The following is a 23984-nucleotide window of genomic DNA, read 5'->3' on the forward strand; positions in this document are numbered from 1 at the left end:
AAGAGATACAGATTATAGATTCTCTTATGAGATCCAATACAAAATGAGAAATTCAGGACAAGAGTTGGCTTTCTCCATTTCTGTCGTTTTTAAGCGGAGTCAAAATCTTTTCAAATTAGCTGTTATTTTTTCAGATTTTTTTCATCACTTGTGATCATTTTTGCCCAATATTGAGTTTTTTTGTAATATTTGTTTTATTTTGCAAAATATTTATGTACATTTTATTTTACGTATTTTTTTGTTCATTTTCAGTATTTGCGTTCATTGTAATTATAATTAACATGGTAATAAATATTCAGAGTATGAAGCAAATATTATAAATATTATTTGTTTTCAATTTTTTTCCCATTATACTCTATGTTTTTAAAGACAGGAAACACCCTTCTTTGCCCACTATTTTGCGTTATTTTGGGGGGGTCCAGCATGAACATCAAAGTATTTTCTGTTTCCTGTTTATTTTGGGTGCAATTCATTTGTTGAACGCGAGTTGGCGGCACACCGTTTAGTTTGACGCTGTACATTTGACACACGAAGAAGGATATAAACAGGAAGTCTTTCAGCTCAAACCTAGTTTTTGCTTAGAAGTGCTGAAAATAAGTCTTCTTCAGTCCTGCATTTTATCCTTAAAGAGCGTGACGACCGTAAGTTCATTTTAGGATGCAATTCTTTGAGCATTATTGATTTATATTGTGTAATTTGAAAAAAAAAAACTTTTGTTTTCTGTAGACAGGGTAAACAACACATTGTCCATTGGTCTTGCTCTTTCTCAATATATTGTTATCTATGTTTTTATTATTTAAAAAAAATTCTTGGATATATATATTTTTAACAATGTCCCTAAATTTTATAAAAGGAAAATATGCCTAGGAACTATTAAAATAGTATTTGTATATCACAGATTTTCCATAATGCAGGAGTGGTTTACATTGTAGGGATTTCTATATCTCAGTATTTTTTCTCAAGCATAATTTCTGCGTCCATGACCCCACTGCTCATGAATGTTTTGCAGTACTCAGTTAGAATGCAAAGAGGATTTTCTTTGTGTGTCATCCTTCACATTAGCAGACAAATGCCAATGAAAGCGCGGCCTCCTTGCAGAGGTAACAAATGAGCCTTTGCACGGGAACAATAAGTGGCCCAGGCAGCATTTAGTGAAACACCTTGTGTGTTTCTAACTTGGGGAGGTGAAATCGCCTCCATTATTCAATTGAGCGGCTACACAAACACATCGACGGCAAGCGTCGGGCCGGTGGAGCGTGACCACGTTTTGGTCGTAACTGCCGCGTTAACGGCCGTCATTGTTTGTTTCCGCATCGACTTGATTAAGCCGCCATCATTATCCTGGTGGGGAGAGCGCCGACGCAATCAGTGTTCCCCGCAGATTTCGTCTCTGCTGCGAGTGGGTCGCAGAAAAAAATAAAAAAAATAAATAAATAAAATAATACAATATAACGCATTCAGGGGAAACAAAATCAATGCGATGCAGGCGGAGCGTGTAGGGAAATAGCTGCATTACAAACAGCAAACAAAAACTTGGCATCTTTCATCTGTCTGGTAGTTATTTAAATTTGGTAATGATCGGACAAAATTGGAAAAACTCTTGATTGGAATTTATGTTTAAAGGGTCACTGGAAATATCTCGAGATTACCCCAAAATGCCTGTTTCGACCTTACTTCTAACTTTTCAGGCATGGCTTCTTGTAACTTTTTTGCGCATCTGGTCAAAATAGACAAGAATACCAAATTCAGTGTTGCTTAGTGGAACTGGTTTCAGGGGCAGAATTCTTTTGTCACGCTAGGATTTCGTCTTTGAAGAAAACAAAATGGCTGCCTCCCACCAAAATGACGGTCTTCCTTTGTCTTATTGGGTCTGACTTATTGCGCCTTTTTTGTGGGTGAACTCATGATAGACGTGTCTACAAAATTATGCAAAGTGAAACTGATTTATGAGTCTTGAAGCAATTTATCTGAAAAAAGCAGGCCTAAAATGCCGACTTAAAACAGTTATCAGGCACGGCTCCTTGAGTCTTTTTCTTTGGTCTACTCACGCTAGACATGACTATCACATTTCATGTTGCAAAGTCAGCTTTGGTGGCATTATTATTTATTATTGTTTATTTTTTTAAACTCTCTTCAGTTAGTTCGTGTTTGTATAGCACCTTGTGGGAACGGACAGACGTCTGCTTCAAACTAAGATGACAACACTTGCCGTGTGTTTTTAAGCATTGCTTCCAAAGATTTTTTTTGTGGGTCCACTCATGATAAACGTGTCTACCTAATTCCATGTCAGTTGGTGAAACGTTCTTTGAGCTGTAAGGAAGAAGACAACGTCTGACAAACGCTTTGAGTTGTGATGAAGACTGCTCAGGTGCGCGTGTGTGCGTGTGCGTGCGCGTGTGCGCACCATCAACAGGAAGTGCAGCTGGTGAACCTCTGGGTAGCCGGCGGAAGCTCAGATAAAACCTTCCAACTTCCCAATGCGAGTCCAGATTAAAAACCCGCAGGAGTGACCTCAGCTGGCATTGACGTGCACGCGCACACTCACGCACACACACACGCACACCCACACCCACACACGCAGACACACACGTATTTAAAGCATACTGTATTAGGAGGAAAGTCAATGAACGTATGCTCATCGCATAAATGCATACAAATAACACATAAGCCAAACATATGGAGGTGTGAAAAGACATTACAAGATATTTACATATAATAATGTTCTGAACAACTCTCACTCATACACATTCATACACACGCAAATACACACAAAGGTGTTAATTAAACATTGTGACAGGTGATGTCGCTTCCAAATACCCCACCAGAAGAGTACCCACTGTGTCAACCAGCTGTCATGTCTCGCACTCGCACGTGCACAAACACACACACATGAACCCACACACTCAGTTTATATGCACCCAAGTTATCGTATGAAAACATATTTTAAAATCATTTTGTACATTTTTTTCAAAAATCTTATTAATTTTCAGTGTAATGTATGGAGCTATACTCTATATTTATGTTTTTTTTCGTCCTCTTCCATGATTTATCGATGGATATGGTACAGATTACATTTTTTAAAATTACTGTTAAAATTAGTGGGGAGAAAAACAAAACCAAAAGTAAGTCAATTATTTCCTTTGAACAAATTATTTGCATTTGTATAATATATAAAAATTATAAAGCATTTAAGGTTTCAAAGTAAAATATTTCTTAATCTGTTTCTTGAAATAAAATATTTGTTCGACAACTCTTTTAACCAGTGAAAGTGGTAAAGATAAAAAAAAAAATAGATCATATTTCAAACTTAGAAATATATGAAAACGTTTCTCAGGAAAGTAATCTTTCGCTATTATTTTGTAATACAATATTTTTTAATGAATTTGAAAATGTTTTTTGTTCAAATCAGAAAAAAAAAGGTTTTTAAAATCTGTTTTAAACACAAATTTAGTCTTTTAAAATTTTGATATTTTAAAAACAAAAAACAAACTAAACAACTTTTTTTAAAAAAAAAAAACAAGTGTTTTTACTTCATTTTTTTTAACAATGTCTTTAATGTCTCAGCGTATTTGATACTGGAATTGTCAAAATTTGATCAGTTTTGCTCCAATTTTTTTCAAGGGGGATTTTTTTTTAATTACATTTTTTCCCCCTCCAACAATTTCATCTAACTTTTCAACAATCCAATCAGTGATCCAACAAACACCCACAACAACAACAACAACATGAAAAACAAGAGCGAGTGAGGTTCTTCTTCTTTGCTGGCTGCCAGCTGTTTACATCATTAACATTTCTGCCTTCACAATCAGCTGTGTGTGTTCATGTGTGCGTGTGTGCGTGTGTGCGTGTGTATCTGTGCGTGTGTGTCGGGGCATGCTGCAGGTTGTCTTTTAAATAATCTGCTGGGGGATAAAATGAATGATGCACCTGGAATCCCGGAGCTCGTACGAGCTTGCTGCCAAACAAACTTTCTCCCGTCTTAGCTGCCACATTACCATGACGTGTGTGTGTGTGTGTGTGCGTGGGGGTGTGCGTGTGCGTGTGCGTGTCCGTGTCCAGGTGTGCGTTCACGCCTCTCCATGTTAATAAAGCCGGGCAGATATAGCCGTCAGCTCACTCTGTTGATTCAGGCTGGAGGCCAAAGCGCTGCCGTATCCTGGCTCGCTGGCTGTCGGGATCCATCAGTGTCCTTCTATCTGTCCTAACGCACCGGCCGCCACCCGCACCCCCGCCCCTCCCTCCCTCTGTCGCAGCTGCTCGTGTGTCTGCACCGGTATCGCCGATAATTCCAGGGGTTTACGTTTTCCGAGAGGCTCCGTTTGCTTGCTATACGGCAGGTAGCAGATAACGTTCAGGGCCTTGGTGAAGCAGCATGTGGTTAGTTCGGCACGTGTTCTTCTAAGATTTAATACGATTGGATGTTTGTGATCAGCACAAAATCTGCTACTGCTGAGTAGATTCAACTAAACTTGGCAAGGGGATCTTAGCATATGACTTTATTTTAAATTTGTTTTTAAATCTATTTGAAAACTATTCTGCGTTTTTATATTTTTCTTTTACTTCTTTTACTTTACTCTAATCTGCAGCTGAATAAATTATATTCATTATCATTTTTAATATTTTTGAATAAAGCAAAATATTTATATAGCAATGTCTCAATAATTATTCATGAATCACATTTTTATAAAATAGATCTAACAGTTCCCCAAACATCATAAAAGTAATAATTATATCATAAATTTCATTTACTGATATGATTACAATTTCAAAAGGAATTACTTCCCTTCTAAAATGTTCCCACGTTTTGCCGTTGAAGTGTTTCATCCCTAATCATAACAGACGGCGACATTTTGTCTGGTCCCTGCTGCTGACTGCAATTCTCCCTGAGTCAAGTCCGTTCAAAGGAAACGTTAAAGCCAGCAGAGAAAATGTCAAGCCAAGAGAAGAAAAGTCTAGCGTAAAAGGCCTCTTCTTCAAAGTCTACTTCGAAACGAGAGCCGTGTTATTCTTCAACCTTGCCTCGATGGGTGTGACGCCTCCATTTGGTGGGAAGGCGCCGTCAAAAGAAACTCCAGCTGAAAAACAAGTCAAGGGGCCCTTGATAGAATGGAGGCTAATGGCTAGCCCGCCGGCTAACAAGTGGAACATAGCCTCAGAAAGTTTTTATGATTTAATTCATTCACGGCCGTATTTTGACGACAGAATACTCGCGGACAAAAACAGAATTTTGAGCCACCTGGAAATGTTTAAGGGAGGGCTGGCTGACTCCAAAATAAGGCACAGGTTATTCTTTTGAAGTCGGGGCTTCACCATTGCCCAAGATAAAACATTTTGGGAGAAACCGAGTCAATGTCCATCCATTATCTGATCCGCTTCTCCTCACGAGGGTCGTGGGTGTGCTCCCAGCCGACAACGGGCACTAGGCGGTGCACTTTTAAACTTTTAAGGCTTGAATAAACAGTAGAATCAAAAACATGAAGAAACACTCGTTTATCCAAAGACTCCGTAACTGTAGTAGGTTCCAACAGGTTTTGTTGCTTTTTTCTCACGCTCCTATTTATCCAAAGATTGCCCAACGTCATTCTAACTTGTTGTTGCTTTTTGCTTTGGTTTCACCTTGTTTGTCAGCAGGTTTCCCAACCAGCTGTGACTCTCGCCATCAGACATTTTGTTCTCTCTTCTTTTTGTCCGTTCCATTAAAATGAAGGAACAACCTTCCGTTGTGAACCCAAAAATGTTGCTGCCTACTTTCCATTGTACTTCTCTTCCAAATAATTCAGATTCTACATCAAGAGTCACAATGCGCATTCCGTGTACGTTCACAGCTAAAGCTCCATCTGTGCTCATGTGAGAAAGTTGAAGGAAACAGTCTTTTCTTTCTGGTGAACACGGATGTGCAGATGAGACTTTTGGCTTTGCCGCGTGGTCATTCAATCCCATTCAAATGTGACTTTCTCTCCTGTGGACTTAGCTGCGCTCAGCCCTTAATGCCTTCGAGTGGCTCCCGAGGATCAGGACATTCTCAGCTCTCGTCATCGGCTCCACTCGGCTGACACTCTGCTCGCTTGCTCTCTATCAGATTCCGGCCTCGCGTTGCTTCCCTCTTCATATCAATCTTCCTCTTGAAGCACATCTCTCTTGTCATTCCTGCTCTTCAATGTGTCTGACCTTGTCTACAACATAGAGGTTTTCATGCTACGTGAGTCAGATATTTTTCTAGTTGTGAGTCATTGACCTATCCCTCTCTGGTTCTTCATTGTGTCATCAAATTGAAAGTCAGTTGAGTTAGTCTACTACTTCGGTGTATGTTGCGAGTCACTCAAGTCCTGGTAATCTGCGCAAGTTTAATGAAGCCAACTGGAGTCTGATTGTTTGATATTTCACCTTTAATGCAAAAGGTGTCCTTTAAACAGAAAATTGTCCAGTTGCCTCCAGTCAACATTTGTGGTATAGCTCTCTATCAAGTGCAGAAACTTTGTAGATCTCATTTGGATCTTTATTACTTAGTGTCTCTGGTTAGACCTTCATGTGTAAGAGATTTAACAAGACAATTGATGTTTCTGGCTGAGACGTTTCCTTTTAAAAATCATCGTCTTGTTCTGATTTTGAGCCTTACCTTCAACTGTGAGATCCCCAGTACCGTGATCCGGATCCAACATGCAGTCCTCACCTAGTTGTTGGTCTTCATTCCTCTTGGACCTCATCTTTCTTCCGCTTCATTGTCTTCTTCTTCTGTCCATCAGTTTTCTTCTACTGGTGTCTGATGTTTCCAGTGACTTGGAGATCGCCTTTAGATCTTTCGTGCTCGTCCAACATTCAGCCTACATCGGTACAAGGCAAGGTATTTATAAGACAAGGTATTTCATGTTGCCCTTTTTGGCTCTTGAGTTTCTTCGCTCTTCTGCATAACGGACCGAGCCTTCAACACAGAGATCTCTTGTACCTTTGAATCTCTTGGTCCTTATGGGACTTCTTTTTCGTGAAGTTCTTGGTAAATGATAAATGGGCTATCACTTGTATAGCGCTTTTCTCCCTTTGGTACTCAAAGCGCTTCATGGTATTACCTCATTTACCGACTGGTGACAGAACATCAGGAGCGACTGAGGTGTTCAGTATCTTGCTCAAGGGTTCGTGGACATGGTCACAATGGCCGGGGGATCGAACCCACAACCTCTAGGTTGGGTAATGACTACTCTACCCCTGAACCACATTGCCCTTGTTTCCTGTCCTCGGCATTTTCTTAGCCATATCCTGTTGTTTGAGTGAACACTTGAAAGGATTTATAGAAGTGTTGCATATTGATATGTATTTTCCCTACTTTGGTAAACCATCAACACAATCAGTGTCTATGCAAAGATGAATAGCCATCCATTTTCTGTACAGTATATCCTGTTCAGGATTGCGGCAAGCTCGACTCACTGGAAAGGAGCTCAATTGGAAAAGGAGGCTGACTTTTTCTGATGAATGTAAAGATACACGTGAGCTCGGGTGAAAAGGCAGACTACCCTCTGGACTGGTTTGACAGTCAATCACAGGGCACACATGGAGCCAGGCAACCTTTCACACTCACGCTCTAATTTACACCCCCACTGAGATGGAATTGAAGGCACCCTGTCTGTACGTCAGGCGAATGAAATGTACACCATTAGTGTAGATTAATATAAATTTGAGCAAATTAGTCCTTTGAATTAATCACGACCAAAGAAGTAGCTTTCAGTTTCAAAAAGCTTTTTGACTCCTGTCCCAGACTATTACTCGGCTCTAATGCATAGCCTTTCCCAAGTTGTTTGTCCTCATTTCTTTTGGACATCAATTTTTTCCTTCACAATTTCTGCTTTCTGTATTGAAGCTTGAAGTTTCGAAACTTTCATTCTCCTGTAGCTCTCATTCTTCAGCCAATCAGCTCCGGGACGTACTACGTCACACTCAGCGTTTTGTCCACTTGGCGGATTGTTTGAAAAGAGAAGAGAAAAAAATGGAGGTGAAAATTATTGTTGTGGACCTCAAGAGCTTTACAACATGGCCAACTACCACTACAGGGACAAAAGAAAAAAAAACGTGACCAGTGAGCAAGGAGCTTGGCGTACCTGCTATGTTTTACTTCACTTTACCAAGACGGCAATATTACTTACATTTGCTTTAGCACGGTGTCGGCCACTTGAATTAAATGTCGCCTTTTTCTTTGTTTGCTACCGGAAACGCAGTCATCGTTGTCATCACAAAGCAAAGTTGGACATCTCTGTTCACCGACACGGATGTGGAGCTAGGTGGACCTAGCCGATACTAAAACCTCCGGTGTCAAGAGTTGACCCTTTTCTTCGACCTTGTCTTCCTTCCTCACAAGCCTTGCATCCTTGTCGTGAAGCTCTTAACTTCCTCGCCTCCGACCTTGCATTCAACTTGGAGATCTCCTGTCTCAGATGTTAGTTGTCCTTCTTGTCCGCCTCCTCTTTCTCCCTTCATTTGCTGTGCAAATCCCCTCTGATCCACTCACAGTAACACCTGGTCACTCCCCGCCCTCTTGTTCTCTCGCCACGGATATTTGTTCTTCGCTGACCTTTCTCTTTTTTTTTTTTTTTTTTTTGCATTTCATTCATCCCTCACACTTTGCTTTCCCCCCTTCTCCTTCCTTCTTGTTTTTTGCCCTTCCTGAGCTTTGCCCTCGAGAATTGTGACATCAACTTAACCGGCAATGTCGCATCCCATCCAATGAAATATATATGCCCCGCCCTCCCCTCCCTCTCTATTTCTCCTCAATATGTCTCCCATTTGCACAGGAAAGGAGTACAAGAAAAAAAGACGAGGAGGATTCTGATGAGGCGATGGCCAATTCCCGGGAATGACACGCATGTTTGTGCCACACGATTGCCGTTTGCTTTTCATCTACCGGGGAGATTGGGCTCTTGACCCAACACCGCCACTGCATGTCCTTGCTCCCCCAATCCCCCCCGACCTATCTTCTGGAAGACAGTCATACATTCTTGTTGTTTGCTGATGGATTCTACAGAGGAATAGAAAAGTTTTATAAAAAAAGGTTTGTCTCTCTACGCTAAACTTTATAGGGCTGGTGTAAAATATCTGGGGATGATAATTAGTGATAGACTGATTTTTGCTTTTTACAGGGCCGATACGATACCGATTATTAGTAGTCATGGAGCCCAATAACCGATATTTGAAGCCAATATTCATTTGTTGGGAAAAAGGGGTAAAATTCTGTCAGAAGTTAGAAAAATAAAAACACCAAAACTCGACTTCGTTTAAATTTTAAGTACGTTTATTATACAACATTTGTGATTTACATGTTAAAGTTTCTTAGATCTTAGAAAATAGACAACTTGGTTTCAAAAGTCTAAAAGTGTATAAAGTGCAAGGAGCTCCCAGGCTCTGCTGCATTTCTTCTAGTTCAATGAAAACAAACATCTCTTTAAAGTTCACAACGACAAGTTTTCTATTGGTTGTGAGTAGTAGACTGACATTTATTAACATTTTGGCAAAGGCTGTTGCCCTGCTTGAGGGACCTCGCTCAACTGACTCGAGATGAAAAAGTAAACCGGCAGTTTACTGCTGATTGGCTGCTACCCACTGCACAAGAAACGATGGTGCTGTGGGCGGGCCAATCGGCTTCTGCAGGCAGGGCCACAAGCACAGCAGAGAGAGAGAAGAGTACTGAAGCGAGCCAAAATAAACTAGCTTTTAATTTATCAGCCTGGAAGGTTTAAAAAAAAAAACGGCCGATGCGGGTAATCTGAAAAATGCTGATAATCTGCATCAGATTTGGGTTTTCAATAAATGTGTCACAATTCATCTCCATCGTTTTGTCTGTGCGTTCCGTGTTTTTCCATTACCTCGCCACTACTCCACTCTGCCAGTTAGCCACGCCCAACTTATTAGCCACCTTGTTCACCTGGGTGCACAGTTTGCTCAAATCAGCAATCAGCCACTAAGCCTCTCCTGCTTATTCATCCTTTGCCAGCTTGTTCCTTGCTCTCATAAACGGCACTCTGCCTGGCCTCCCTGCTTCATCAGTTTTTTTTTTTTTGTTCAGAATTGGTCCGTTAAAACAAAGTAATGACTTTTTCCTGGCAAAGCCTGAAAGTGACAACACTCAAGAATGTAACCTATCCTTGTTAGTCTCCTGACAAAGGTTTTTTTTTAATTGCTGTTTATTCTTATGCTTCCAAAGACTGACATTTGTCTATGTAGCTTTCTTTAAAAAAAAAAGAACAAGAATGAGACAATAACAGTTGTGCGTTAACTGACTCTGACTCAGGAATTTGCACGAATGAGCCCCAATGAGAAGCAGGCATCCTTGACAGATGGGCCGCACTCCACCGTGAAGCTTTTTAAGCCTACGCCACGCGGGAGTTAAAAGTTTGATCATTTCAAGGATTCCTCATGAAAAGTGGCATGAGGGCACGTCGATCGGCGTCTGCAGCTTTAAGTTTGTTTTTGTGTTTGTTTGCTGCGCGCCACGATGTAATACCGCTCTAATCGTCCATCTGCGTCCAAATAACGTCTCTACAACAGACGCACGCGATGAGCCAAAAGCAAAGAAAACAACACTTGGAGAAAGACTGAATCAGTCTCAAGTGGTATTAACATAAAAAGCAGGAAATAAAAGAGCAGACTGTGATGACCGGTCGCCCTCTCGTCTCCCTTCTGGCCTCGACTTTTATCTCGCTTGTGGTGGACAAATTAAACGGAATTTTTCAGCCGCCCACTCTCGGCTGCTGTGTGCAACAGGCGGAACAGCACATTGTCAGCCTGTTGGACACACTCTGTCAGGGCCGTTGGATCATTTCGCTGTCGGAACACAATTATTTCCAGCAATGCAGATGAGCTCGCTCCGAGTTAACGTTTGGGTTTTGCATGATTGACTGAAACATGTATTCATCGTGCGAGCGAGAGGAGCTAGAACGTGTCTCAAGCATCTCAGCGGTTTTTGTTTTTAAACCCAGAGTTGAGATGTGTGACAGTTGCTCACTCATGGTTACGATTCGTTTTCCGATCTTTGAAGCTATCGAGGTCATCTTTGAAATGCGTAGAGTTGCATCACCATTGATGATTACTTTTGTTTTAATAAGCCAACTGTTGTCCGACGGTGGAGTCGTGTCGCAACACTGTCAGGAATGAAACTGATTTGTTTTAACCTTCAGTTTCCAGAAAAGTCACAATACTGACAAGAAGGTAGATGGTTATTGTTATTTCATTTTACCAAAACGAACCACGGCACCAAGCGCAAAAAAAATAATAAAAAAAATCACAATGTCATCAAGATGGGAGCTGACTGCCATTACTTTATGTCACTGCTTCTCAAATTGTGGGGCGGGCCTACCTGGGGGCGGTACGTGAGACCCTGGGGAACATGCTTTTTTTTTATGACTTACTACAATGAAGTGTAATTGCCCATCCACTCCATTAGTCGGCAGTGGTGCTCTCATTGCGCGCAGCGAGTATTAACTCTACGGTGTAGGTTTGTTTTTCAACAAAAATGCGATTATTTATAGTTGCGGTAGTGGTGGTGGGCGCAAATTGTTTTCATCGTGCTAGGAGGGGGCGTATCAGAAAATAATTGAGAAGCACAACTTTATGGCAACAAAAGCTACCATTTAGTGACAATCACAACATTTTTTTTTATCTGTTTCAACAATAAAGCTGACTTACCTTGTTTTAATAAACTGTCTCCTGGCAAAATATATGTTATTTTTCTGACACGCACACTTCACATTTGATTGAGGACCGCTGGTACTTTGTTTTTAGAAACCTAATCTTTTCTTACAAAAGGTGTGGGAGTTAAATATAATGCTTGTTCCTTTACAAAACAATTGTCAAGATGACGCTTTTAACATTTGATTACAGACTGTTACTTGTTTTTTTTTATGTACCAACAGCTTCCTGACAAAATGTATGTACGCTATAATGCTTCAAGAAACGTTCCTGAAGTGGATGCTTTTAACATTTGATTGAGGAGCATTGCTGTCGGCTGCTGTTACTTTGCGCGTGTGATCTTTACAGCGGGAGGTTAATCTTAGCGTACGACACCCCTGGGCGACGAAGGAGAGAGAGAGAAAGCTCTCTCCTTGGGAAAAGGGAAGACGACGAGCGGAGTGGCGTTGTGAAGGGAGCGCGTCGGTATTTAATTAGCCTCGGATGACTAACTGACTGACTGGGGAAAGGAAGGAGAGGGGGGGGAAGAAGTCCACTTTTGCTGGCTGTCAAGCAGCCTGTTAGCCAAACCCTCTGGAGAGTGACGAATGGCAGAAGAGGAGGACGGATGCTGACGGATGGGTAGCGAGGGGCCGAGTGACAGCTACAAAATGACAAGCAGCCCGCAGAATAAAGAATGGACGCCGCCGACGGCCACGCGCGATTACAGGCGTTCCCACGTCGACCGCTAGTGTTGATTTTGACTTCGAGCGCTTGAGGGCAAGTGGGGAAATAAGACACCTGCGAGAATACGAAAGGGGACCTTCGAACTTAAAGGCCAAGTTTAAAACAAAGCAAACATGACCATTCTACATGTGGCTAAAAACCAGGAACTGGTGACCTGTAACCATTTAGTGTCCTACTGGCAACCAGCTACAAAGAAAGTTAGCAAAGATCTTGCAACCACCTGACATAGACGTAGCAAACAGCTTGAAAGCAGTTAGCTGCTCACTTGATGCCACTCCAAGTCATGTTAGCAAATAGATGGGGGAAAAAAAGGGCTAGCTGGTCACTTGCTAACACTCATCATCTCATTAGCAAACCGGGAGACAGCAGTTAGCTGGCCACTTGCAGCCCATCAACATCCAGATGCAAAATGTTCGCATCCACTTCGTGATGTAATCATCTGTTTTGGTTTGTTATTTAGTCTCAGGTTTTCCTTGTGTTTCTTTGTGCCTTGTTAGTTTGTGTACACCTGTGCTTGGATGGCCGAGTGGTCTAAGGCGCCGCGTTCAGGACCCAGTCTCCCCAGGAGGCCTGGGTTCGAATCTCGAATTTCCCCATGGCTGCCAGGATGGCCGAGTGGTCTAAGGCGCCGCCTTCAGGACCCAGTCTCCCCAGGAGGCCTGGGTTCGAATCTCGAATTTCCCCATTGTGGGACTAATAAAGGGCAAATTATTATTATTATTGTCATCCCAGTCCCTGGTGCCACCCAATCAGCTCCCCCCAACCGCTCAACATCCAGGTAGCGACCATATAACAGCCACTTGAGAACAGGCTAGCTTGCTACGACTCAACTTCCAATTAGCTAACCAGCATTAGTTGGTCACTTGAAAGTCAAACAATATCCAGTTAGCACCCAGCTAATGACCACTCTGACACCAGATAGCATCTACTCAGCGTCTTTTAATTTATGTGCTAATTTCCCGCTAATTTATATCACACCATATGTAAAGCGCTTTGTTACAGCTCCAGCTGTTGTCAAATGCGCTATAGAAATGAAGTTGTATTGTATTGTTTTGTAAAAACTCGACATACAGGAAGCAGACATTTTACAGCCACTCGGGGCCCGGCTAAAACCCAGTTGAGTAACCAGCCAGACAACAGTTTGCAGTTAGCAGACATCTGAAAACCTGGAGTTAGAAACCAGCGTATAACCTCTAAATAACTAGAAGACTAAGTGCTGCATTCCTTGACTTCCAAATCCTCTCCGGATAAAGAAAATTGTCTTTGTATCATGGAATTGAGGGTTTGTTCAAATGTGACAAGTCCTGTAAATCATCATTCCTCAAGCACGCCAACAAAAAGGTTACAGGGCCGTTAAGGCGAATGTTCTTCTTCTTGTGTTGCCTCCTCGGAGAGAACAAAGTCTCTCACATACTCGGCGGCTAATAAATCTAAAACATCTTTTATAGGATTTTGGGGGCGAGTGCTTCAATCCAGTTGAGTGGAGCAAGATTTAATCTGTGAGGCCTTCGCCGCTATTCAAGGTAATATTTGCTGACCATCTGCTCTCGCAAAAAAAAAAAAAAAAAACTTGTCCAGAGACGTTCTGAGGAAAGTGTTTCACTTGACATTTTCTCTCATTTATGAAGGGGCCAATTTGATACACTCTATCCGCCTGTGGAGACATTTTTGTTTTATCCTTTATGAGATAGGAAAAAGAATCGAAATGGTTTCATTTTCACGTTGACACAGACAGGTGAGGGGTTAGACATTTGAAGGAGATGGCGAAAAATGCACGATTCCAACCAACTTGCTCGACATCCTGTGATCTCGTGATAGACTCGAATTTTCCAAAACTATCTCAGCCTCCTTTGACTGTGGATGTGCCTGGACACAACGAAAACATGCTTGCTTCAAAACAAAATGTCAGACACCCTTGTCTCTCACCTGGCTTGATTTGTTGATTTTTTTTTTTTTTTTGTGCATGAAATTTTAAGCACATCTGCCCAATTTCATTTTGCGATGTGAAATTGGCTTTGGGGGCTGAATTTTTCCCCAAAAAATCTCTCAGGCAATTTCGCCTTTGAAAGGCAAACAGAAATGGCCGCTAAAATCGTTGCTTCACAGAATAATGGCAAACTTGTTGTGGATTTTTGGGCATTGCCTCTTGGGATATTTTTCCACGTCTTCTCATGATAGACCCGTCTAAAAAAAATGTCATGTTTTCCCATACAAATGTTTGTCTTTTTCTCAGATCTTGCCGGTGGCGTTTCAACCTTCCTTCTTCCGAGTCTGCTTACCTTGATAAATAAAACGTCTTGTTTGGTAATACACATCCTCTGGGGCTGGGGGGTTAAGATAACCATCCGGATTGAGTGTTGGGGATTCGCAATCTTCAGACAGCAGCCTGGAAGAGCGCCTTCAACCCCTCGAGGACACACTTTGACGCTCTCGTCGTCTTCCTTGCGCTCGTATCTGAAGAACGTTCTTCTTACGTCAAGCACCTGAATGTCCTCCACTCTTTCAAAGTCATTTGCTTGCACTCCTGGTAGCCTCTCGGCCAGTTGCATTGGAGTGACCCAAGCCTGCTACAAACAAATATTTAGGGAAAATTCTTCATTTTGGAAAAATAATATTTGATCTTTGGAAAACTCTTCTTTTTGACCATTTTCTTAAATTCTATTTTTGGCACCCAGTGGTTCACCTTTGTGGATTTTTTTTATTGAATTTTTTTTTACGTAGATTATTGTTTTTTATTGTTGTCTTATTGGTGTTATATTGCAGGGTAGTCATTTATTTTTTTTTTATATTTTATGGGTGGTTAAATTATTATTTATTTTAAATGCAATTATAATGGACATCAATTGTACACCGATTTTGGGGGTCCAACTGTATCTTGTTTCACTAAATCTACGTTGACATACTTTGGTTATGGGGCAAAAAAAAAAAGACGGATTTGTTTGAGACAAAGGTGGTCATTTTTACAGTAAAAAGTCATATTTATTAGGGAAAAATATTTTTTCCTGTTGGAACATGTACAAAATGTGTGTATTTTAGAGGAGGAAGCCATTTTAGAAGAAAAAAACAAAACAAGGTTTTTCTGTAAAATTATTTATTTTGCTCAGTTTTTGCACAATACAAGAAAATGTAGCAAGACTTCATTGTGTCATGCAGTCAATTTTGTCCTTTCCAATTTTTTTTTTCGTAATGTTTATTCTCTGACCTAAGGTCACTTTAACAGATGTTTGACATTTTTCAAAGGACACTCACACCTTGGGGGGGTCTCATGCACACACACACGCACACACACACCCCACACACACAATACACGCGCATGCACACAGTAGCGAGCACTGGGAATGATTTTCAATCTGGGAAGGTAAATAGTCACTGTGTTTAGACGGCTTGCAATCAGTGTGAGTCATCTGCGCGCACACACTTCCGCATGCAGAAAAGTCACACACACACACCCACCCCCACACACACACACCCCCGATACAGTTCAAAGTGTATGTGTGTGTATACACACTGTAATCTATGAGACTCATGAAGACGCGTGCAAACAAACAAGTCAGAAAATTAGGCTTTTGTCCAAAAGTATTTGGACATATTAGAGATTGTGCGAAAAGTAGGGCTCACCAGACTGAACGGGTCGCAGGTATAATAATGGACAAATGGAAGCAATGCAGTTTGTCAGGTACCGTATTAGGAACTTAAGCGAGTAAAACTTCTTATTTAGTCAGTTTTCTAATTAAAATACAATGTCATTCTAATGTGGTGACTTTATTTCTGTCAATTTTAAAAATGTGTTAGATTTTTAAAGTTTTTCTCGATGCGTTTCTATTAGATTATTTTTTTGTTCACTTGGTCGTGCAATGAATCGCTGAACAAAATGCTACTTTTTTTCCCCCTCATCTCTCTATCGTTCCTGCCTTGGCCCTACGGCCTTCTAAATAAAAATTGGTTTGTATGTCTCCTTCATGTTCTTGTGCTTTGAATTTGAATTGTGGGTACTAAAGCATTGCAAAATCATGCGTATTAAAGTGTCATATGATGGGAAAAAAAGGGGAAATAGATTTATTTTTGTTGTTGTATTCATTTCTTTCAACATATCTGCTATTGGAGCAATCCAAAAGTAATGTCACCGTCCCGCTTATCCTGTACAGGGTCGCGGGAGGGTGCTGGAGCCTATTCTAGCTGACTACGGGCGAAAGGCGCACTACACCCTGAACTGGTCGCCAGCCAGTCACAGGGCAGACATAGACACCGTCACTGAGTGGGAACTGAACCCGCGTTGCCCGCACATACCTCAGCCGAGTGTACCACTACACCATCAGTGACTCCTATCCAAAAGTAATTAAACGTATTCAAGTTACATTGCTTTAATTTTGCGACTGATTTCTAACTACATTTTTAACAGGTGACAGACGCACCGCCCACATGTCGGGCCACGAAAAGTTGTTATATGAGGTAGGGGTGAGCTGAGGCCCCCCAAAGGGGTAGCACCGGCCCTGGCTATGACTATGACGAGTAGCAAGGCTGGAACGTGACCTGAAGAGAATCGAGGATGTGGCAATGAGACCAGGCAAGACAACCGGTGAGGGCAAAACAATCTGGAGCAGCTGACACAGATGAGGAAGGGGGCGGGGACGCAGAAAGCAGGCTATAGATCATGTCATCGTAAGTTTTCTTTCTTTATTTGCTCCGTATTACGATTACCATTATTATGCAATCATATCATATTATATTAGTGTCCCCACTGTAATTATTCTCCCCAACAAAATTGAAACGGCCAAGTTTGTTTTTGTACATTACCAACTTAATTGTTGTCATCTAGTTGTTGTTTTGCATGGTCTGCCCTTGTCAAAATTGAGGCAGTGCAAACGGAAAAGTGCTTTTGAAGCGGGAAATGATTAATTACAGCGTTAGCCAGGGGTCTGTATGCAAGCATGTAGATAAATGACCTGTTTCCCCCCCGCCTTACTACTTTCCATCCGTTGATAAGAGAAGGCGTGAGCGGGCGTCCCATTACGTCACCCCACCAACAGCTCATCACTTTTATTCTGTGTGTGTTTACATTGCTAACCTTGTTAGCCGCATATGACTTTGATGTACGAGCCACCGAGTGTAAAATAAAGGCCCAAGCTTAAATGAGGCAAACATGAACGCAACGCTAGGTGCTACATCACCATCTGGCTTTATTAAGTTGTGAAAAGTGAGCCAGTCGCTATCGCGTTAGCGTTCCTTCTACGAATACACGGAATTCTTCTTTGTAGCACACAAACGGCTCATTTTTAAACTTTATTTGGTGCCATTTCCTCCTCCTCAGGCCATCCTGCTGATTAGAGATTTAAGACAGCTGGTTGGGCCGACATGTTTTTAATGCGGGGGTGTGTGTGTGTGTGTGTGTGTGTGTGTGTGTTGTAGGATTGAGGAGTGAGACAGTTTGTCGACCACTAAACATTGGATCACTAAAGCCTAGATCATAGGTGTCAAACTCCTAGCTCGGGGACTACTTTCAATCTCTCCCGGCTGCAACCCACCCGATTCAAATGATCAGCCCATCTGCAAGCGATGCAGAAGCCTGATAAGTATCCTGCTCATTTGAATCAGGTGTGTTGCAGCCGGGAGGGATGGAAAACCTGCAGGACACCGGCGCTGGATGACTGGAGTTTGACACGTCTGGCATAGGTGTCAAACTCCTGGCTGGGGGACCGCTTTCGATCACATTTTGAACTCAAGTATACTAACTATATATATACATATATATATATATATATATATATATATATATATATATATGTATATATATATATATATATATATATATATAGTATTAGGTATTGTAAAATGAGTACTATTTTAACAATGTTGTATTTATTTAATATTAATGCATTTTTTTTTTTACGATAATGCCAATTTTGTAATCAAATTGAATTTTGTTTAATTGCACAGGCCTATTGCATATTTTCCAAGTCAACTTCACTTATTTCATTTAAATGTATGAGAATGCAACCTACTGCGGTGCGTTGACGCAGCGTATCAACTCACGGAAAAGTTTTCCTTCTTAGTTTACAATAACTACTACTTTAATCTCCCAACAGCAGAACCCAGGATGCTTTTTTTTTCTTATTGGACACATTTTAAATCCATCCCCATTGTGTTGGACTAGCCTCATACAAGGTAGTTGGTCCCGCGTCCAACTTGGCAAACTTCCTTTCGGCTGTTGCTTGGACAGCATTAGAGGCCAACAGCAAGACCCACATGTAGCTTTCATGGAAATGCATCCCCCACGTGTTCGGGCTGGGCCCAAAGATAGCGAAAATATGCGTATAACTGGCCTTCATTGGGAAAAAAAAGAATGGAATAATTCTTCTGAAAAAATGTTGATAAACATTAGATATATAGTATATTTTCCACGGAAAATGGGAAGAAAATAGCGATAAATCTTTTGAGCGAAAATATTTATTACAAATTTAAAGAAAAATATGTAAAAAAAACAAACAAACAAACAAAAGATTTGGGTGCCGGACTGTAGGAACAAAAAAAAACAGTATTTTCCACCAGGGAGAAAAGTTCAGAATATTGGAAAAGAAATGCTGTATTAAGTGCAAAGTAGCGTCGATTTGAAGAAATGCACTACTGCTTTCTGTAATTTGGAGCCACCAAAAACAAACACTTGAAATTTACGAGCACATTTCTCCCTAAATTTTGCTTCATTTGCAAATCACACAACCTTAGGGGGGGACTTGACTGTATTCTTTTTTAATTTTGCAAGTAAATAATAAGATGTAAACAAGTTCCCCTGCAGAAGGAAGCCAATTAAAGAGAAAAGATAAACAAGCGAGTGCCTTGCCGAAACGGAAGTAGCGACAAGAAGGACGCCACTTGTCGTAATTACCTGTGGACTTTTTCTTTTCACGCTGATAATGAGCAAAAATGCTGAAACGCGTTCACTCCAGATAAAAAGCGGCGTTTGAAACGCAAACACACACACACACAAATGAAAAGCCCAGAGGTCCACATTTTAATTGAACTTTCAAGCCCATCGAACTGTTGCTATTGTTTTTTTTCCAGCCTCATTCAGTCGGTGGCAACGGCAGAAAATGGAAATGAAAGAATTTAAATGGCCACACGAGTTTGAGGAGAGAAGCTAAAGTCAAAGACGACGCACTGGAGTAAGCGTCAATTAGCTTGTGCGTTCATGCTAATGCTAAATTCTAATGGCTGAAAATTTAGCCAAACATAAGAATAAATTCTGAACATCGTGAAAATAAAGTCGAATTTGTTTGAATTTGAACATTTAAATAAAGTTGTATTTCTTTAAGTTGGAAAACAAAACATCCTGAAAAGAATGGGCCAACATTAGTTTGTGGAAAAGTCTTTTTGTTTATTATTATTTGTAAGTCAAAAATGTCCAAAGTTTGTGCTCTTACGAATTCGATTTAACATTTTGCTTTTTTTATTCATAAATAATCACATTTGTTCAAGGAAAAAAATCATAATTTTACGGGAATATTTCTTTGAAATCAAAAGAAAGTAATTTTGAATGAAAAGAAAATTTGAAAAAAAAATCTCATTTGTGCAGGGAAAAACACATATTTCAGAAAAAAGTTCGATGAGGTTGTTTTTTGACAAGAAAAAAATTGTTTAGTCAGGTAATAAAATAGCAATAATAAAATAATTCAATTTACTAGAGACCTCCAAGAAGTATTTGTATTTCTTTTGGTAAGGAAGAAAACTCCATGCAGAAAAATTATATTTTAGCAAAAATCAAATCAAAGAATTAATTGTATTTCTAAAACAGACAGTATTCTGAAAATAAGTTTAAAAAAAATCACCAGAATAAATTGAGACTAAAAACTCCATCCATGCAGCTTAGTCAAGCTTGCACATGTTGCACGGCCTGTCATTCCCTCAGCCTCGGTTTGCACTTGCACTGTATCAGTATGCTGGCGTATTGCTCACCAACCAGCCTTTTAGTGGCCGCGCTCTCTCCTTCCCTCTCTCCCTCTCAGTCAAATTCCTGCTCGCTCGCCCCTCTCCGCCATAAAGAAGATTTATGGGCGCGAGTTTCAGCGCGCCGTCTGAAATATGAACGACGGCGAGGCGACTCTGGAGCCAATTAAAGTGAGGAGATGTCGTCTTTAAAGTGATTTGTAAAGTGCTTTACGGCGTGTTGACGCCACAGCTTGCCTTATAACCTCGCCGCACATCTAATAAACACACACACACCTTTGCAGGAAAGAAAAAAAAAGTTACTTTAAAGGTCATTGGAATGTCTCACACACACTGTACGAAGCGCAAAATGCATTGCGGTTCATAGAAAAGCAAATTCAGCTAACGGCTACTATGCTAACTTGTAGCAAGATATAGTCCGCAGTCCACAAAACTCATGTCAGTAAGGACTGAAAATTGTGCTCTATGCTAAAGGAGTGCTTTGAAACAAAGTAGCTTAAATACTAACAGGCAGAGCTGGGGGCGGAACGGTCTAGCCCTAAGGCCCGGCCGGATGCCCATTTTTGGGATGGTGGGCAGCGGATGACAAATCTTTCAGGGGCCGACAATTTTTATAAATAAGGCCAGGGGCTTGAGGCTGGAATGGCAAAAAGGGTCAAGTGCCCAGCTATGCTCACTGGCTAACAGTTGCTTTGCAAACATGTCGCAAAATATCATCCCAAATATTAAAAAAAATCCAAAAAACAGACAGATCTATAAGGATTTATCATTATATATCATGACTTGTATTCAGGGACTATTTTAAAAAACCGACTACATCAAATCCTAATAAGCTAACAGTTGCTGTTTTAATATGTAGCAATATATCATTCTGAGTGCAGAAAAAGCAGAACACATATTGAGACTGATTGAGCATTGTGCCCAGTGCTACGGTTAAAGAGAATAGCTAAAATGCAAACGGGCTATTGGTTGCTATTCTAGCATTTGGCAAGATATCCTCATGAGTACAGAAAGATATTTACTATTGGGCCCTGTGGGCAGATCCTACTGAAGGCGGAATAATACAAACGCTAACAGTTTGTATGCTAATGTGCAATCTAAGGTATAGGCAAAGGCAAGAATTTTATATTCGATCCTGTGGTCACTTCCTATTATGACAGCTTATCCCAAAATGCTAACATGCTTAGCGCAGAAGTACAAAGTTCAAATGCCAACATGCTAATACCGCTATGCTAACAATAACCAAGATGCCATCCCGCGTAGAAAAAAAACGGTAAAGAAGAAGAAAGTGACCGGAGGTCCTGGGGTCAGGTCCTCAAGAACAGTTCAAATGCCAGCATGTCGACAATTAATTTCCGGACCCAAACAAAAATGGCTGGCGAGCAGGAAGTGTAAAGGCGAGATGGCGACGCGGTGAAGGAGAGTCGTGCGCTGAAGCTAAGAAGCTAATCCTGTTAGCCGCCACGCCAGCGGCCAGCTCCAATGCTGATCAGGCGGAAAAACTTTCACGTTCAGGTGCAGGTGAAGCGCTATTAGAGGTACACACACGCACGCGCGCGCACGCACACACACACTGTACATAAACACTTTGTCAGTCGTTACCTTTGCAAAGTCAGACGAGGCAGAATGACGCTTGCCTCTTTGGACACTATATTAGATACATGTGACCTACACCAAGACCAAAGAACCGCGCAGTTTTTATTTGATACTGTAAAATAAACAAAAAAAAAAGGAATTATTTTATTATTACATTACTATTGTCATTTATATTTATTATTATTCATTTTAGCTGAAAAAAAAATAATTTCTCATTTTTATTTCAATATACCTGTGTTGAAATAAATGTGGTTTCAATCATGGGACCAATTATTTAATAAAATTAATATTTTTATTTTTATCTTACAATTTTTTTATTTCACGCAATAAATCAACTCACCATTTTTCTTTTATGATATCAAGGAATAAATACATGAAAAGACGGGCAAAATTCTTTGATTTCAAGTAGCAGGTCAATTTTATTCATAATAAACATGTAATGAATAGTCACGTTTTTATTGAATTATTCATAATGAATTAAATTCTAATCAACTACTTAATACAATAAATTACACAAATATTTTTTGTATATTTGAATATATGTATATTAAAATAGTCTATTCTGTATGATAAATCTGTTTATGAAAATACAATTTTCAATACTAAAATACAAATAGTCGTGTACAAAACAAATATATTTACTATATATTCAGTGAAATAAATGAATAAAAATAAAGATGTAGAAATTATAGTTAATTTTATAAAAACGAATAAATAATGGTCGGGTTTTACAATGAATTTAATGAAATAATACTATAAGTAAAGAGGTGGCACGTTGTTCACGTCCTCCCCACAGTTTGGAGGTGAAGGGTTCGATTCCGGGCTCCGGTCTTCCTGTGTGGAGTTTGCATGTTCTCCCTGCGCCTGTGTGGTTTCCTCCGACATTCCAAAAACATGCTTGGCAGGTTGACTGGACACTCTAAATTTCCCCTAGGTGAGGGTGTGAGCATGGATGGTTGTCCGTCTTTATGTGCCCTGCGATTGGCTGGCAACCAGTTCAGGGTGCGCACTACCCATAGACAGGTGGGATGGAAATACATTTATTTGACCAATATTTTAAGTGTATTATTTACGCTAAATTCATTTACGAAACGTGACATTTGGATACGTAATGAAAAAAAAGAACATGCATGAACGTGTTTCCATTTCAAGGGAAAAACCGTAACGGTCAACAAAACATTGCAGAGCCTTTACTTCAACTCATTTATGCCGCCCCCCCCCCTCCTCCAAAATAAATAAATAAATATTAGTCCATAATATTTTAATGTTATGTAATATTGCCTGTACTGATAAGATACAGACTTTACAAAAAAAAAAGTCCCTCGCATCTCGGGCTCGCAGTAGCCTTGTGTACGACATGTGGCTTTGTTTTCAATTATTCATGCATCCATCCATCGGAAATATTGCGGCATGACAGGAGTGATGTCTCTGCCATTTCCTTACATTCCCGCTGACGCGGCCTTCGATCTGAGGCCGATAAACATTGATTTTTATTAACATTTGCCCATGTCGTGCCACACAATGGCTTGACATTTGGAAGAAGGGTGTGTGCGCGTGTGTGTGTGTGCGTGTGTGTAGTAGCATCAGGGTTGTGTACGCATGTTTGAAATGTAACATAAAAATGAACATCATCTGACATCGGCGATTAACACTTTTTAATGTGTTGTTACTATTATAGCCATAGCCACATGGGCTTCTTTTGCTTGTGCTCACTTCCGCAGTGCATCGTGTGTGCGTCCATGTTTTTGTGTGTGCTACTTCATTCACACACTTTCTGGTAATCCCGTATTTGCTGTCTCTTCAAATCCACTGCAGCTCTATCATCAGTGGAAACAAATAGCTTCACACTCCCCAGACACACACGCACGCGCTTGTTTCTTGTTAGACTCGTGACCCACATTATTATTTTTTTTTTTTGTGTTTACCAATGATGCCTTCACCATATTTTTATCAACATGACACCAACCATCATAATTAAGTATGGACACTCGAAGTATCTTTTGGGGCACAAATCACTCACATGTTTGCGACTCTTTTTAAAAAAAATTTTTTTATGT

General features: G+C 40.5%; 1 long non-coding RNA gene across 1 annotated transcript; it reads left to right on the forward strand.

The window, feature by feature from the left end:
* Positions 1–549: 549 nt before the first annotated feature.
* LOC148343825 (uncharacterized) lies at positions 550–15422 on the forward strand. The gene is made up of 3 exons (XR_015846254.1): positions 550–641; positions 13842–13916; positions 14627–15422. It is a non-coding gene; the product is annotated as an uncharacterized LOC148343825 (long non-coding RNA).
* Positions 15423–23984: the final 8562 nt, after the last annotated feature.

Source organism: Idiotropiscis lumnitzeri, chromosome 1 (assembly GCF_059441095.1).
Source record: "Idiotropiscis lumnitzeri isolate Australia: NSW breed Sydney's pygmy pipehorse chromosome 1, RoL_Ilum_1.0, whole genome shotgun sequence".
Classification (NCBI taxonomy): Eukaryota; Metazoa; Chordata; class Actinopteri; order Syngnathiformes; family Syngnathidae; genus Idiotropiscis; species Idiotropiscis lumnitzeri.